Source organism: Odontesthes bonariensis, chromosome 17 (assembly GCF_027942865.1).
Source record: "Odontesthes bonariensis isolate fOdoBon6 chromosome 17, fOdoBon6.hap1, whole genome shotgun sequence".
Classification (NCBI taxonomy): Eukaryota; Metazoa; Chordata; class Actinopteri; order Atheriniformes; family Atherinopsidae; genus Odontesthes; species Odontesthes bonariensis.
In genome coordinates, this window is record NC_134522.1 from 8,156,101 (window position 1) to 8,173,945 (window position 17,845).

Genomic DNA, 17,845 nt, shown 5'->3' on the forward strand with positions numbered 1-17,845 from the left:
CTTTCCACTGTGGGAAAAACACATCAGAAAAAACACATGGCAGCTGGTGCAGCTTTTTAACAGCATTAGTTCAGCTCGAGCGGGTTTGTCACACTGAATTGGGAGGAGAACTGAAGAAAACTTTGATTTAGAGAGGACCAATTCTTTTTCTTCCTCAGAAATTGTTCATTGTGCGCACCACAGCAGAGCGTCAGAGGTGGCCTAGTTTGGAGTGCCTCATATCTGAAGGGCTCTGCTGTGCAGGGGGGTGGCTTTCATTAGTTAACCGAAATCGAATTATTATCATGTGAAATCATTTAATGAAAACACAAAGCAATCCCAAGTTAATAGGCAATTAAATCAGGCAAATAAAGAAATATATTTGTTGTCATTGCTCATCTGCGTTAATCGATGATTTCATGTCTCTAAACCTGGATTTCTCCATCAGCACACCGAGGAATCCCTGCTGTGCTCAAAGGAAAAGAAATCTATTCACACTTACATAAAGCGTGGATCACATTTTATCACATTGCCTGCTGATATTGTTTATGTCAACATGCAACATAATAATACATAAAAACACGGAGTAGGAGTATGTGGGCATGATTGCAACTCAGGCTGTGGTTTAAACCATAGGGTGGTTATAAGAGGTGCATGTAACCTCCACAGAGTCGTGCTACGATTCGGGATGAACGCAGCCGTCAGAAATAAAACTCAAATCAGAAATAACAGGTACGATGACAGGGTTACGATTTATAGAAATGAGACTTTCCTCATCAGGCTCGGTACGGACGCACAGCTGTGAAGAATATGAACAAAAACCAGACATTTTACTGCAGTAAAAAGAAGTCTGTGATCGGAAAGTTGTTTCCTGTGCAGAGTAGTGCGTCAACATCTGCCAGCTGTTTATGTTGAGCTGCATATAAAGCTTATGCTTTTAACACGAAGAAGAAGTGCATTTAGCTCAACACTTCCATAATGATGAGGAAATCAACTCATTCTAAGACCAACTCAAAGGGATCAGGAGTACCTGGGACGAAATATAAAGACGTCTTCTGTTTCACTTACTGGTTTATTTGACTATCTCTGAGTCTGTCCGGTTGCTTCCTTCATTATCTCCTTGAGTACAGGAAACACTGGACCATCCTTCATGCAAGAAAGAGATAATTCTGTTCCACTTCCAAAGCAACGCTTGACTATTTTTATCTGGAAGCTCTGACTGTCATTCCTGTGGATAAATATAAGGTGGGCAGTGACAGCATTATCTTTCACTTTTGTGTTTTATTTGCATTCTTAATCACAAACCTGGATTATAAAGTGACATTTTACATCATATCTTGTTTTACTAATAAAATAAACATACGATTTAGCCTCTGCTTTAAGATCGGGATGAAATAAAGAAGCCTCTAACGGACTTTATTCATTGGATAGCTTTAGTTTCAGTGCTGCCTACCCACATCACAGCGTGTCATTCTGGTTCGCAGCATGGTCGTCTTTTCCTGAGTCCTTAAGAATTTATCCTCCCATCACTTCTTAACCCAATGACGTTTTCCAAGGTCAAGAAGCTTAGGAAAAGACGACAGGAGGTAATTTCAGTGACTATTCAACCGTATCTGAGGGCAACATTAATGGTTGTAGACTATAACCAGTTTATTTTGCATTAATATTAAAGAAAAATACAAGTACTGTGTGGTTTGTCTGAATGTTGTGCTAAAAACAACAATGAACAAAACATTAAAAAGCGTTTATTTCATTAATCTAGAAACTGTCTCTCAAGATCTAAGCTCATCCACCGTCTTTTCAGTGCCGTGATGTTTTGCTTGTTAAAAATGTGAACCACATGCTCGTTTGGAGACAGAAACATTCCCACCAGGAAAGCACAACGGCTAAATATTCAGAAACAGATAAACAGCTGAAAGGAACCTTTTTTTCTGTGAATATCCCAAATCCCTCAAAATGAAGCTCAGTTTCTCCTGTGGAAACAGGAGAGTGGAACGTGGTACAGATCAGAACACTTTCCATGGCGCCAGTGGAGCCTGATGCAGACAGTGTAATTAGCTGATCTCTGGTGTGTAACAGGACAGTGGAACTTTTCAAAGCCACAAGAGGAGAAGGTTTAAAAGCCTTCTGCAGCCAGTAGATGACAAGCTGAGTAAATGAAGGAATAAATCAAACGCTAATTGAACGGGAACAATGTGACTTGATTTGTACGCTGATATGCATGATTGATGCTGCTGCTTCTGGAGCAGCAGTCAGCATTATGCTTGAGTTTACTGTACACTCTGCAGGATGTGTGGAAGTCAAGAAGTGTAGCATCACAATGGATTTTCTTTTATAGAGCGCTTTATCAGAGCTGAAGGCAGAACAAACTGATGAAAAAAAAACAATGCAATCCAGGGAGGCTTAAAAACTGTAATACACGACTGGTAACGTTAACCACCAGCTCCCTCCATAATGCCCTAATAGTTTGAAAGCCTCTTGAATCTCTGAATCAGATCTGGTTTAGTGATTCATGGAAAAACAGCAACAGCTGTTACTGAAATATGAAAAAGGTCTGTCTGTGACAGAGGAAAAACAAACGAGACTCAACATTTTTATTCGGTTTTCACAACAGCCACCACATTGTCTCAGATTATACCAATGCATGTTTAATCGTCTCAATATTATATAGCAGATTATTGTGAATGTGCAGCATGGCATTTTTATGTAAAATCACACACAGTGGAGTCGAGCTGCGGTTACAGCTCGGTTACAGTTCTTGTCCAAGTTGGCGGGACCAGGAGCTGAATAAAGTTCTGACTGCTGCTTCTAACTTTCTTCTGGGGAGATGATCAAAAGCTGAATTAAATGGTTTACTTTGGTCAGTGACTTGCATGTTTTCCACATTATAATGGGACAAAGATAGAGCTAAATGCACTTTTCTATCAAGTATAAAAAAAAATTATATGGAACTGTCATGAAATGAAGCTTCAGTATGGTCGAGCAGATCAATTACATTATCTTTCTTGCCTCTTGGGCTTTTCCTGTGCTTCAGCCCTACCCATCTTCTCCACTTTCCCAAGATGGAGTCTTATCAGAAGCCCATCACCAGCGTTCAGACTCCGGGGGTCTTTCCTATCATCCATAATGTCACATTCCGCCTCGATGCAACACTGGGATCTAACCGCCAAGCTTTATTACAGTTCTTTGTACAACAAACTGTTTTGCTATTATTTGTACACCAACAAATTTGTGATCATGAACCTTGATCATCATTTGATCTGTCCTAATTGGAAGAAACAGCAGGCACGTATTAACGCAACTAACAGTCTTCTGGCAGTCCACTGTTGTCCTAAATGCAGCAACAGTCTTTTTCTTCTGTATTTTCTGCTTATGAATGTGGTTTCAGGCGATTTTGTGCAGAAGAGGTGTCAAATGATTATACCCATTTCATGTGAAAGACCCATTATCTCTTGGTGTTGTAGAGCCAGCTAACACGTGTTAAATCCACTTCATAGTATGCCCCTCTGATTTAATAATACTCCCAGAAAGTCTCATGGAAATCTGTATAATGATCATGAAATCATTCATTTGTCTTCAGGGATATTACTTAAAATAACTGCAGAGACGCAAATGGGTTCAGAACATTTTGTGAAGCTATTAAAAAAGGAGTGTTTACAAGTTTTGACAAAGTTGTTGTAGAAAGAAACACAGACAAACTGAGTTTTCACATCCTTCATTCACATAAAAAAACAACACATTCACAACTAAATATTTGTGTACATAGTATTATTCCATATTTGCTGATTATTTTTATACCATTTGTCTTAGAATCTGTAGAAGTTTGCTGTTGTGTGTGATCTCAACGTTTCAGACAGAACTGACAGGCGATATTACAGTCACCTTCCCTTCTATGAGCAGCTGAAAGAGCTTGTTCAAGGACAACAGAAAGACAAATATATTCTGCAGCAGAGTGCAATTCTTTTTCAAAGTTGGCCTAACATCTCGAGGTCCAAACAGTTCTGGTCAAGTCAAGTGTTGGACTGTGTACCAGCGACCTCCATAAACACATTCTGTCACCCTGTTTTTTCAATATATTTACTGAGTGCCTGTACATTCATGTGCAGACATGTAAAACATCCTGTTAACAAGTTAACATGGGAGTTATCTGGTGGGCGTCTCCAGTTGTCACGTCAATAAAAAGATTGTGCATATTCTGATGTCAGACTGAGAAGATGGCAGCACACAACCCCGGCGAGCCCAAGGTTTTAAAAATACCTTTACATACCGTCACAAACATGGGGTTTTGCACCATGTTTTTAGTTCTTAGTTTTGTGTTTTAGTTTCTCATGCCTTGGTGTTTAGTTCCTGTTTAGTCTTTAGTTTTCTAGCTCATGTTTAGTTTTAGTTTTGCCTTTGTTTTCCCCACAGTTTTTCTTTTTTCAGTCCCCATGTTCAGGTCATTATTCATGCACCTTCACCATTCATCCTTGACACCACGCCACGCCAAACCAAGTTAAAAGTGTTTTCATGTATTGCCAAGCCATGTTCTTTGTTTTGTTTAGTCCAAGTCATGTTCTGTTTTTATAATTGTATGTTAACCTTGTTCTCTTTTTGAAAATAAATCAAGTCTTATTTTTGAAGTCCGCATTCGTGTCGTTCCACGCCTCGCACCCACGCATCGTAACACATACCCTTCAAGAACTGAGATTACACATGGATGATCGATGCGAACGCATAGAAAAATCTCCATGTTTGTGTGTGCCTACATAATGAAACTCAAGACTTTCAGTTAATTGTGATGAATTGCAAAATTAACAGCAAACTATTTTCAATTTTTTTAGAATTTACATGAAATGCCAACACGCTCCATACATACAGAATGAGAACCATGAGGCTGAATGTCCTCCACGGACTGAACGACACGTTTCTTCTCCTCGTTTCTATCAAACAACACACCGCCGTCAGCTGAAATGGAGTCTTGATCAAAAATCTGATTATAAATTTTGTCACATTATCTTTTTAATGCTTTAAACTGGGACTGCATTGACATCGCATCAAATTCGACGGCCCTACTTAAAACAGGTGAGAAAGGGAAAGTTAGTTAAATTTCCATAAAAACAATGACACCAAACTGCCTTCCTTTGATGCCATCCGTGGTCGTGTTTGTCAGTCACTGAAGTTTGAGTTTATGAGTCGATGGGAGTATATGATCTGAATCTCTTGGCTCGAGGCCCGTTGGAAGAGGTTGTGACAGCCACAGAACAACTTTAGTGCATCTCTGGTGTGCAGTTACCAGCATGTGAATAAAGTTTGGGGTTAACTTACATTTTCATTTGCACTCCAAACACCACAAACTCTTTTTCACCGGTTTAAAAACTAAGAGTAGCAGCGCGCTCAGTTATTTATTATTTATGTCCCCCCCTCTAATTTATTCTCATTGCATATCTGTCAGGGTCTTTTATTTGTGTTCTGCAGGGCAGATACTGTGGCCGACTTCTAAAAAAGGAGCTAAAATTCCCCCGACAATTTCCGCATGTGCTCGCTCCTGTTGATTTATGCTTACCGTTATGCAACTACTTTATTTTCACACCATAAAGGGGACTCTTTTAGTGTTTTACTTGCTTTATATGTTAAGCTTTGAGTTCACCCACATTGTCTCAGCCTTACTTTAGCTCTTTGGACAATGTGCACCACCACATTCAAAGGGAATGAACCACAAACAGTTCAGTTAAATGGCTTAATGGTTTTGCTACCAACCAGCCAACTGAATAGATGATTTAAATTAGTCTGAGGCTGCTGTCTGGTTGATCCAATGTGTTTAATATCAGAAAAAACAGAGTCTACGGATGTCTGTCCACCACTTTGTTTTCCACCATTACTGGAAGGACCAACAAGATAAATTGTCATCAGGTCATGTTAAATATGACCCACTTTCTTCTTTTATGAGCAGATACCTACATTCTGTAGGTTCAGTGGGCTGCACTAACAACGGCAATTGTTCCTGCTAAATACAAACATTTAGGGTTTGCGTACATTAGAATAAACTCTAGTTCGAAGCACTCCTACACCCATGATGACTGACTAATGTGACTGAAGGCTAAATCTAAATCTTTGTGTTGGACAAAGATCAAAAGTAAAAGGGGAAGAATGTTTTTCAGTCAATAATAACATGGCACAAAAGGGAACTTGTTCAGTTTCCGAATAGGACTATGCGCCCGTGTTAGTGTTGTATGTAGACAAACCTCCAGAGTGGCAAAACATTCAACATGACTGCCGCCGCGAGTTGTTACAAATGAATATCATGTTAAATTAAAGGATATTGGTATCGATTTATATATTATAGAATCTATGGACCATGGGCAACTGGTTTTCTGATGTTTATATATATCTTTTCTAAGCTAGGAAGCAAAGTCTGATAGCCTAAAAACTGTAAAAAGATGAATTTATACTACAGTAGAGGCCATGTTATTTGTGAGCATAATCATGAGACAGTTAAAATGTTTTCTGGACACACTTTTTGCCTTTTTATTGTGGTTTCAAATGAGCTTTTTCCCGTTATCCCGTCGATTTTTAAGACTTGTAAACCTGGGGATCAAAAGTACGGAGGCGTGTCAGCAAAATCTCAAAAATTAATTTAATTTGAACACATTGGGAGCAAACTTTAAACATCTAGTCACGTCCCGTATTGTATATTTCTCTTGCAGAATTGACCTGTTATTGTTCCAGTAAGTTTGTTTCGACTGGCTAACGTCGAACCACTCAGTCAGCACAGCCAGAGCCCAGTCACATGTTTGATATCATGTGTGTTCCCTTCCTGGTTATGACACTGGCATTTAATGTCCGTATGCTGTAAATCTGCAGACAGCCAAGGGATACTCAGCAGTAACCTTTCATTCTCATTCCTTGTAAAAAAAAAAAAGGCACAGTTCACTCACTCAAAAGCATTTGAAACATCTGATACAGTTATGTGCTTGAAGTGAGTTGTACCGCTCTGAAAACCAACAGTGACAGTATACTGGATGACTAATTCAACACAGTTTATATTGTTCTCTCTGGAAGTGGCTCCCATAGCAACTCCAGCAGATGCCTTCCCTTTATCTTTGATCACTATTCTTTCATCTTTTGTGAGCCCGGGACTGGCACAAAATTGCAGCATAGCATGATATATGACATTCCATCTCAGCAGCGTATGAAAAATAAATTAGATTTCCCTACACCATTTCCTGATCAGCCCCTGTTCCCTTCTCATCTCCACCACTGCCACCCCTCCCTCCTGTCATCACACCTGTCTTTCTTCCTGCCCCTGCATGTGGCCGCTCAGCTGCGAGACACAAACACAGACTGTGTCTTCACAGCACGTTCGTCAAACGGAGGTTTCAAGCTCGAGACATTTTGGCCCGATAATTCAAAGGATAGTCCTCGACGAGCTGAAGTAAGATGACTTCTGGGTCTATAATTTGTCAGAAGATTTTTAAAGGACATGTGGAATAATCACCACTTTTCTAACTGGAGAAGGTATTTCTTGATATATATATATATATTAGGGCTGGGCGAGTTAACTTGTTATCATTGCGTTAACTCGTTGATTATTTAACGCCGATAAATATTTTATCACGCATTAATTTTTTTTTTCTTTTTTCTAATTTGTTTTTTTTAATTATTTTTTGGGACTTTTGTGCCTTTAATGGTTAGGAAAGTTCAGAGAGACAGGAAGCAGGGGGCAGAGAGAGGGGGAACGACACACAGCACAGGGCCGTCTGATGCGCGACTTGAACCGGGGCCAGCTGCAGCGAGGACTATAGCCTCTGTACATGGGGCGCCTGCTCAACCCACTACGCCACGGACCACTCCTGTTTTATCATTTATTTTATTATTGTAAAAGTTTGTTGCTCACAGGCTTTTATTTTGTAAAAGTCTGTTGCTGTCTGCTGCGGAACCGGAAAAGAAAGTAATCGGCGGATCCACCAAACATGGAGAAGGGTACGGAACTTTTACTCGGCCATTTTCATTTTAAAGTTCTTCCAGACGGCGGAGTCGACAGAACCAAAGTCATCTGTAAACACTGCCAAGTTGAATTGTCTTCTCAGCGTAGTAGTTCCAGTCTAAAATATCACTTAAAGGCAAAACACACAACTGATACCAGCAAGTTATTCAAGGAAACAGACAGTGGAGCGAGGCTTCTACATAAAAACTACAGAAAGATGCTGATGTTAAAAGTGTGTTTGCACCACAAATGTTATGGCACTTTCATTCATATGGCAGCACATTTAAAATAAAACTAAATGCTAAAATATACACACTACTGGTGAGAATGCCTCCTGGACGCCTCCCCGGTGAGGTGTTCAGGGCCCGTCCCACTGGGAGGAGGCCCCGGGGAAGACCCAGGACACGTTGGAGAGACTATGTCTCTCGGCTGGCCTGGGAACGCCTCGGGGTCCCCCCAGAAGAGCTGGAGGAAGTGGCCGGGGACAGGGACGTCTGGGTCTCTTTGCTCATGCTGCTGCCCCCGCGACCCGATCCCCGGACCAGCGTAAGATAATGGATGGATGGATGGATGGATGGCATTCATATGGCAGCACATTTAAAATAAAACTAAATGCTAAAATATACACACTACTTTTGAATTAATTTTGGGATTTTGCGTACAAATGCGATTAATCGTGATTAATCAGGGAAATCATGTGATTAATTAGATAAAAAATTTGAATCGTTGCCCAGCCCTAATATATATATCAGTATAAATACCAACTTTAACCCTCGATGGCATTACTCAAGTAATCAAGAGACATCCAAGTTCATACTCTTTATGTACGTATGGGCACATCTGTCAATGCTGCAGAGCAGTAGTTGTATTGCAGGGCCCATTTCTAGGTATTTACCAAAAGAGATTTTCTGTGAATATGTAGGAATCAAATCTATGAACAGGTCAGTGAACGTCTGTGCTGACATTCTGATGACAACATTTACATCAAATGGGGCTCACTCAGCTCCTGTTCACTTGTTTGAAATATGAAATATACAATACTGTAGCTTATTGCAACCAAATAGTGTTTGATTACAATCACAATAGAGGACAGAAAAGTGACAAAGATTGGAAGTTTTCAATATCAGACACAGCTGAAGTATCCTGCTTTCAACCACAGCATGCAGAGTTTGTGACAGTGAACAGAGATTAAACTGATCCAGATAGAGATGTTTTACCTCATTGTCGTAAGCAACAGAAGTCTCTTGTATTTCACCCTAGAGAATAGGAAGGTACATCACACCTTGTTGCACGCAGGGACAGTAAATCCACCTTATGTCGGCTTTTGTTCGGCTCATTTGATCCATTTTTCTGGTCAATTTGTTCAACAAAAAAATAAAGTCACCACCTGAATCTAACTAAGAACAGATATAAAACCCTCCAACTGGAAAAGTACCGAAATGATTAATATGTTTCACCTGCCAACAACTCATTCAACCCGAACTGATGCAGTGAGAAGCTTGTCGGAACGTAAACGACCGTATTATGACATTATGACACATCTTGTGGTCGTGGAAAAGAGATGTTGCTCTCTCTAATTATTGGTCTACACACAGCAAATTAAAATGATTAAGGCTGATTAAGGCAGTTTATAATACTATTGTTATAATATTGTTGGAGTCGTGTGCATTGGGTTTGATGATTTTTCATTTTGAAGCTCACTTAAAACCCTTTTTTTTCCCTGTTTTGGTCAGATATGTTCAACATTTGGTTATGAGGAATATAAACTGACTGAGATATGATTTTAAAAGCTGTTCCTACAGTGTGAACACAAAAACACGATCATAAAGATCCTAAGACCGCCTTATAGGACACAGGAATACACGTGAGACGAATGGCTTTTCTAAATATGACTGTATGATTTAAACTTTGATTTTTGTTGCTTTAACAGGTCATTTCATCTCACTCTTCAGTGTTCCAATAATGAGCTTTAGCAGTGCCATTATATTTATTTTTGTTTTTCAGGAAATGGCCAGATTGGCTGTTTACCTTTGTTTTAAGTCTGCGTGCAAAACCAGCAACAGATGCCCAGAGCGCCGCTCAAAGATTAAGGCTAATCTTCTCATTTCAAACTCAAAAAAGGAACGAACAGAAGGTGATTCTCCACAATGCAGAGCCGTTTACTTACACCCCACACAGACATTCACAGCTCAGCCGCAAAGTTAAAACCAACAGCCTAATATTATGGACTGAGGTGCTGCCTTTGCAGAAAAGCATTGAAGTAGCTTATCAAAAACCAAAACATTGATAAATAGGTGTGAAAAGGTTGGGGGGACCTGGCGGGTGGCGTGGTGATTTTAACCGGGTCAATCAGTAGGTTTAATGTTAATAAAAAGCTTATTGATTTAAAGTTATTTAGTGTATTTAGTTAAAGTGTATTTGCTCTCCAGCACTGCTATTCGGTGAGGATTTCATGCACCTCAGACACAGATATTCAGTAAAGCAGATGAAGATGACATCAAAGATGCTATCTGACTACAACATGGCCCCCGTAATTTGACAGTTAACATCGACAGTGAGCGAGCAAAGTGCTTCTATTAAGACATCAGACTTGTGTTGAAGGGGGGAACTAATAAAAACAATGCGTGATGGATTTCCCAAGACGTTCCGAAGGGGAAAGCGACTTTTTTTTATCGAGTGGATCTCCTACCCGTTAGTCAAAAACGATTTATCAAGCTTTCACTCAGCGTGGTCTAAAAACATATCTAACTGGTTCATCTTCTAAGTCTCAGGATCCAGAGATCTCAGGAAAATGAATGAAAATGCGAGATGCACTCAGTCCATGTCATTAAACATTTCTCTTTTGATATTTTGTATAGTTATAAAAAGTCCATAAAAACTACAAACATAAACTCATTAAATACAAGGGTATCTTAAATTTGTGATGTGTAAATTCAGCTAACAGAGACTCCACTTCTCCCTGCTCTGAGCTAAATGCCCTTTGCATCAACAGAAATCCCCCGCAGCCCGAGTTAAAGCATTGTTTTGTTCTGGTACAGGATTTGGAAAGTCTGAGGCAAAACTGTTGAAAGAAGTGAACAACAGCAAAAAAGTAGCACATTTATTCTTCGTGTCCTCTATAAATCTCACGAGCTTTTCGCACCCCTCCCGAGTGAAAGAGCACAAAGCATCAAAAGCGTGTGTGCACTTTTGATCATGTTAAATCCGTCATGATGCAAAGTGTGCATCAAGAAAGTAGGACAGCTTTCACCAAGGCTCAAAACTGACATTTTACAACAAAAGCATCATCATAAATAGCTGAGACCTCTGTTTTTGAGGCAGTAGCAAACCCTACTGTCATCCTCTAAGTGCTGCACATGCACCCTCCCACCTGGGTCATGTTCACATTTATGTTCGGTACCAGTCATAACCCTATAAAAATCCCATGGATTGTCCAGTATGTTTCCTTCAAATGGCAGAATGGGGCTCATTTGAGAAAACCCATTGAAATATTTCATTAAAAACATCTGAAGGCTTATTGGATGCTAATTGACAGCTTCGTGTCTCGTCCCATGTCACTTAGGTCCGAAACTCTCCTCGTCTTATAAATGGAAATTAACCAAAATCAGCATCTCTGGCCTTCATGCCACCCCAGCACAAATGAATGGATGATCATTCTTTTTCAGTAAGAGTAGCAAGATAACCATCATTGCATGCTGCTGGTCACAGAAAAGACCTGGGCTGTGTTCAAAACCGCATACTTCTCCTACTACTCCTACTAACTTTTTGAGTTGGTATGCGAGTTTGAGTAAGCGAGAAGTTCCCGAATGCATACTAGATTCTCCGAAATGTTGGGTATGCATCATGAGGTTACTACTCATACTCAAACTACCCAAGATGCAACGTAACGTGACGTCGCCGATCGTCATTTCCTGTCAAAACGGCAGTTTCAAGATAGCTACAACGAGGGAAGGTTCACTTCCTGTTTTCAAAACAAAAGTGCCAATTGTATCGTAATTGCTTTCCCTGTGATAAAAGGCAACGGGTATTTTATTTTTTGAGAAAATAACCGGAAGTGCCTTATTCACTGCGGCTAGCTTTAGTAGTGCCGAATTCGTGGGAACAAAATTATAAATAGCCGGTATTTTGTCATATTTCCAAAACGTTGGGGATGTAAACTACTACTTTATCGCCTGAAAATGTTTCAAATGTTGCCAAAGTTTACAAAGTTTGTAGTATATGGTTTCGAACACAGCCCTGAAGTCCATGTCTGTCCTGGCGACAACAGCCTCAGAAACTTGTAGAAACTTCAAGCCACATGGAGGAGAAGTTTAAAGTAAAGAAATCTGTGGTAATGTCATCTCCTGAGGAAGGTTGTGAGACAAGATCAAAAGTTCCACTACAAAAAGCAAGAAGTCGTCCAATCCGTGCGACCCTATAGGTCATTGTTCATCCTACCAAATACCAAAATCTCATTACAGCGCCCGGACAAGTAGCAGGTAGGAAATGCAACTCATATGAGTGTTTACACATGAAAGCAGATGTCATTCTTAAGTCTTTACCAGCGTCTTTTGAACCTTTTTGGCCTCAAAACTAACACGTGGCAATTTTTTTCCCACTTCTGAATTAAGTTAATAACTAAGGCTGGGCGAGTTAACTCGTTATTATCGCGTTAACGTGTTAATTATTTAACGCCAGTAAATATTTTATCGCGCATTTACGCAGGTTTTATTATTTATTTTATTATTGTAAAAGTCTGTTGCTCACAGGCTTTTATTTTGTAAAAGTCTGTTGCTGTCTGCTGCAGAACCGGAAAAGAAAGTAATCGGCGGATCCACCAAACATGGAGAAGGGTACGGAACTTTTACTCGGCCATTTTCATTTTAAAGTTCTTCCGGACGGCGGAGTCGACAGAACCAAAGTCATCTGTAAACTCTGCCAAGTTGAATTGTCTTCTCAGCGTAGTAGTTCCAGTCTAAAATATCACTTAAAGGCAAAACACACAACTGATAGCAGCAAGTCATTCAAGGAAACAGACAGTGGAGCGAGGCTTCTACATAAAAACTACAGAAAGATGCTGATATTAAAAGTGTGTTTGGCAACAAATGTTATGGCACTTTCATTCATATGGCAGCACATTTAAAATAAAACTAAATGCTAAAAGCTACACACTACTTTTAGATTCATTTTTGGATTTCGCGTACAAATGCGATTAATCGTGATTAATCAGGGAAATCATGTGATTAATTAAATTAAAAGTTTTAATCGTTGCCCAGCCCTATTAATAACACAACGTAACATCCCTAAAACACCTTTGTCACTTCCTGGTTGGGTTTAGAAGATGACCTCATGTGGGTAGTGTAGGAAAACAATCATGGTTCGGGCTAAAATAGCTTTTAACAACTCACCATCGTGAACACCGTGTTTACGCTTCACATGCAGTCGCTCTCACAACCACTGCAGTAATGTCAAAAGGCCAGAACCAGCTAAACACTGCAGATTAAAAGCGCCACCCCATGTATTTCTGTTATAACCCTCCCACATGGTGCTCTGTGGCATCTACCCTCTCCCCCCAGCTCCTCTTTTATGGTGCTTTAGCGGTTCATCCCACCTGCTTCAGAACAACGCCGTCTTGTACTGAAAATGTCTTTCTGATCAAGTTACACAGCCCAGAACGCTTTCTTTAAAGAAAGATACCGCCTGCAGACATATTGCTCTTCAGGTAAAAAAACGGTTGTGGATATCAACGCAAAAAGTCTAAGCTTTTGTCTGAATTTTTTTTTTAAAATGGTGAAATATAACAAGCTTTAGTGTCTGTGTTAGTCAGTAATTATTAAGTGTTTGGTAAGTAACTAAATGTTTTGCTGTTGGAGTTTCAGTTAAATGCCTCTAAACGATAAAACTATGCCTCCTGCTGACATAAATTCACAGTTTGGTTGCCTGTAAAATGTAAAAATATGACATTCAGCTTTGGCTCTTTGTCATCAGGGAACAACGGTTTTATGGAGGGCTGTAATGTGACATAATATGACTGATCAAGATATATACGTTTTACCACAATTGTGCTCGGGAACTTGTAGTTTGATTCCCCACAGCCTATGTGTTATGCAGTCAGGTTCACGCTGCACTGCAACGCAACGGTTTAGCAGCTAAACACATCTCACAGAGTTCAGTCATTCAGAAAGTGTTCGAGCAGACACATCTGACAAATAATCCCATAACTTCCAAAATCAACCGAGTTTGAGTTTCCACTTAGGAGGAAGTTTCAGCTCTTCCAATGACTTTCTTACTTCTTTGGATGTTTCTGTCTCCACTTTATTTGATCATACCGCTGACAGCATCTTTTGTCATTTGAGTAATTTTGTTAGATTCTTCAAGAGTTTCTGATAATGCTCTTCGTTTTTTTTTAAATCTTTTCTAACTTAGGGTAAAACAAAATCCCAGCCTAACTGAATCTGAAATGCAAAACTGATGAAATTAATTATTTACTCTACCTACAGGAAATGTATTCCCTCCACACACCTTCAGTTTGTAGGCATTTTGTTCTGCATTTTAAAAGGAAAATTACATTTTTAATTACTTCCAGCAGACCCAGAGAAGATATTAGACACATGTTTTTTTACAAACTGAGTAGCAATAATGCTGATAAAATGATCAATTGTTTTTGCCTCAATAGGACGTTATACTGAATGCCTCCAGCTCACAATTAAAACATTCACATAAACCATTATTAATGGGGTATGTGATAAGTCGGAGGGGGGGTACACAGCATTAAAGTCTGTTTAGTTCACTTTTTGTCTCCAGCTAAGAGACAGGATGTCTGCAGTGTTGAGAGAGCAGAGAAATGCTTTGTGACTGCGATGATTAAATCAATGCTTAAGCCTTAATATGGATGTATTTACGTGAGTAGGAGGTGTTGTTAGCCTGGTTGGCTTGTTTGGGTTCTCCACATGAATTCAGTGAAGAAAAGAAAGATGTCTCTGTGTTCTGAGACTTTTATATGTGTTTGCAGACCCGTTATTTCATGATAATGCTACATGTTTCATCCCATCCATTTTCATCCCATTAAAAGCCTTCTGACCAGTAAAGAAGCAGCCAAGGCCTGACATTTCTTTGTATGCACTTTGACAAGAGGGTGATTTCAGGCCTCAAGTAAGAAATAGTCGTAAAAGGCCAATCTTACCTATATTGTGCGGTATTGTGCCATATGGTCTCTCGGAAAAACCTCCAGGCCACACATTCACTCAAACGGCGGGATGAAGCCTATAGAGAGGAGATAAAAGAGAAAGTTCAAAGTCCATATGGTCTTTCAAAATGTCAAGAGCGGTCCTACACAACACACTTCTGCAGGTGAATACTGAATGAGCCTCCGTGCGTTAAAGAATCCCTCGATGTTTTACACTTTTGACCTTTGTGACTGTGAGTAAGTCTGCATTATAACGTGGTTTGAAAACTGAGCCATCTCACGCAAATCTTAAACAAAACAGGTGTTATTATGGAAACTCACCGGGAGCAAATCATGCCACTAAGCTATGAACCTTTTCACAATTCAAACAACAGCGTTTGTTGGGGAATTATGTGCTTCTCAAACAAAAGCTTCAAAAATAAAATAAAAAAAAGCAGTGTAAAAAGGGAGGAAGATTAGATTGCTTTATGGAAAATTATTGAAATGTAGCACAGTGGGGTGCTAATGCAGGGGCCCGGCTCCCGAGCGACATTATCGCTGCAACAACTTGACGCGCATTATTTGTCTCTTTGCCTTCATTTTTTTGCAGCCAGCCGTCCCTACAAGCTGTTTTCCTTTCTAAACACACAGTATGGGAGCTGTGTTGAATTTGCTTTGCAGAACCGTGTGGGAGGAAGAGTGTGTGGGAGATGATGCACACATGTCAGCGGTACGTTTGAGCAACTCAAACGTGCTTAATTTGCAAGATCTCGCACGCACAAATGTCAGTTTATTTCCAGATGCTCTCAAAGGAAACATATTGGCCTTGTGTGTGATGAATGCAGGTGAAGAGGTATTGCTGTGACAAAAGGTGGCCTTGCTGTATATAATGAATGACAGGGCGCACCGAGCGTAAACATCTTCATTTTCCACAGAACGTTGTTGCTTTTGAGGTGTTTACGTGCCAATTTCCTCGTGTGCTTGCCCTCCTACACAAAAACCACGTGATCCAGCCTTTCCAGTCGACGCCGATGTTGACAACCTCCCTTTCACAGACAGCCACACAATAACTCTGCTGTTCCTTTCACGGCTCAGTTGAAGACTTGCAAATGCACATCCAACAGCGCTTTGATTAAAGGGGCAGAATGTGTTTTACCAACACACTATCAGGTCCCAGTTTGGGCGCTGCCTGCCAGTCGCTGTTTCATGAACCCTAAACCAGGATGCACCACACTCTCACCAAAAAGAATCCATCTGTGCACAAAATATTTGAGGCAAAATGATCTTAAAAGATGGAGATTTAGATGCTGATCTTTTTGGATTTTATTGAAAGCGTCATCGTCTTTGAAAGCATAGCAGCCAGGGAATACAAATAACACGATTCCTTTTTAAAGACACAACTTTGCTCTGAAACCTGCTGAGATGCAGTCAGGCTCATGAAAACCAAACACCAAGGGAGCGTTATCTTATTACAACAACAAAACAAGTCTATTAATATTATTCATACAGTAACTCAAATCTGTTTGCTCCCGTCAGGCACCATTAATTTGATCTTCAAGTGTTTCATTTAGAAATATGAATTTAATTTTGGTTTAAACTTTCATAAGCTTGTAAACCTGCAGACCTCAGAGGCAACAAACGACTCCAGGTCATGTGTTCTCGATGCACCGCCTTCCAGCTGAAAGCTTTTCAATGTGTGCCATACTGGAGGTGCAGTCTTAATTGATTTGGCTCTGTTAGATTGTTAAGTCCTGCCATGGCCACCGTGTCTTTCCTCTTACCATGAAATGTACTTGTAGGAGGAGATGTCCATCACCCACACACCATTATTGGGTGCAGTATCAACAAGACATCCATTTTGTCAGGTTTCTTAATAGTGTTTTGGATTTAGTCATTTCCTTGAGGATCATGTTATAGAATATTGACAATTTAATTAAACTAGAACCAAAACATTTGTGAAGGTGGGCAGGTAGAGCCTGGTCGGACCTGTGGAGCTGCACAAGCAGAACAAGCAGAGCAGCTTGGTTATTTTCCCAGGAAACACATGAACATGCTGAAATGAACAGGAGTATAAAAGCCATTCATGCAGATTTCAAATAAAAAAAGTACTGATCCAGCCCTCGTTTCTTTGTATTTCACTTCCAAGCAGCCAGACTGTAGTGGTCTTGAGCAATAGTTCTCCAGGCTTTCTGAAGGTCTTTTAAAGTTTTTCTTTGGATTTTAGCTGCTCTTTTTTAACTCATTTTCAGTCCAGTCCACCTGACCATTTACAGAGGAATGTGTTTCTTCCGTTTGTTTGTTAAGCCACAGTAAGCAAGCAACAAAAGAAGAAGTGTCAGACCCAAAAAACTATCTCCAGCAGATGAACAGGATCTGAAAGGGATGTCCTTAAGAAAGAGGAAAAAATCCAGCAAAGACCTGACACAGGAGCTGAGAGATGCATCTGGACCTTCAGCTGATCCATCTGCTGTTGGCCCAAGCCTCATCAGAAACGGGCTCCATGGAAGGGTGGCTGTCAGGAAGCCGTTCTTAAGGAAGGGAAACAGGGAGAAAAGGCTGAGCTGTGCCAAATGACTTTAGTTAATCAGTGTAAAGAAATGCAACCAGCCATCAAAATGAAACTAAAGCAGCACAGAAAAGTACCCAGCACTTTTAAACGTTCCTTCAGACTGTAATTAAACAGCAGCCAAGTGTCCTTTGCCTTTCCTTTAGTTGATAAAGTTTTAGATCTTAGTTTATACTGCACTATCTTTCAT

The 17,845-nt window shown here is 40.1% G+C and overlaps 1 protein-coding gene across 2 annotated transcripts in view; it reads right to left on the reverse strand.

The window, feature by feature from the left end:
- The window catches only part of LOC142366479 (leucine-rich repeat and fibronectin type-III domain-containing protein 2), a 167,487-nt gene that overhangs the window by 31,852 nt on the left and 117,790 nt on the right, over positions 1-17,845 (reverse strand). For both annotated transcript variants that reach the window (XM_075448375.1, XM_075448374.1), the window contains one exon: positions 15,108-15,187. The gene's annotated coding sequence lies outside the window, so the exon portion shown is untranslated. The remainder of the gene's footprint in view (positions 1-15,107; positions 15,188-17,845) is intronic.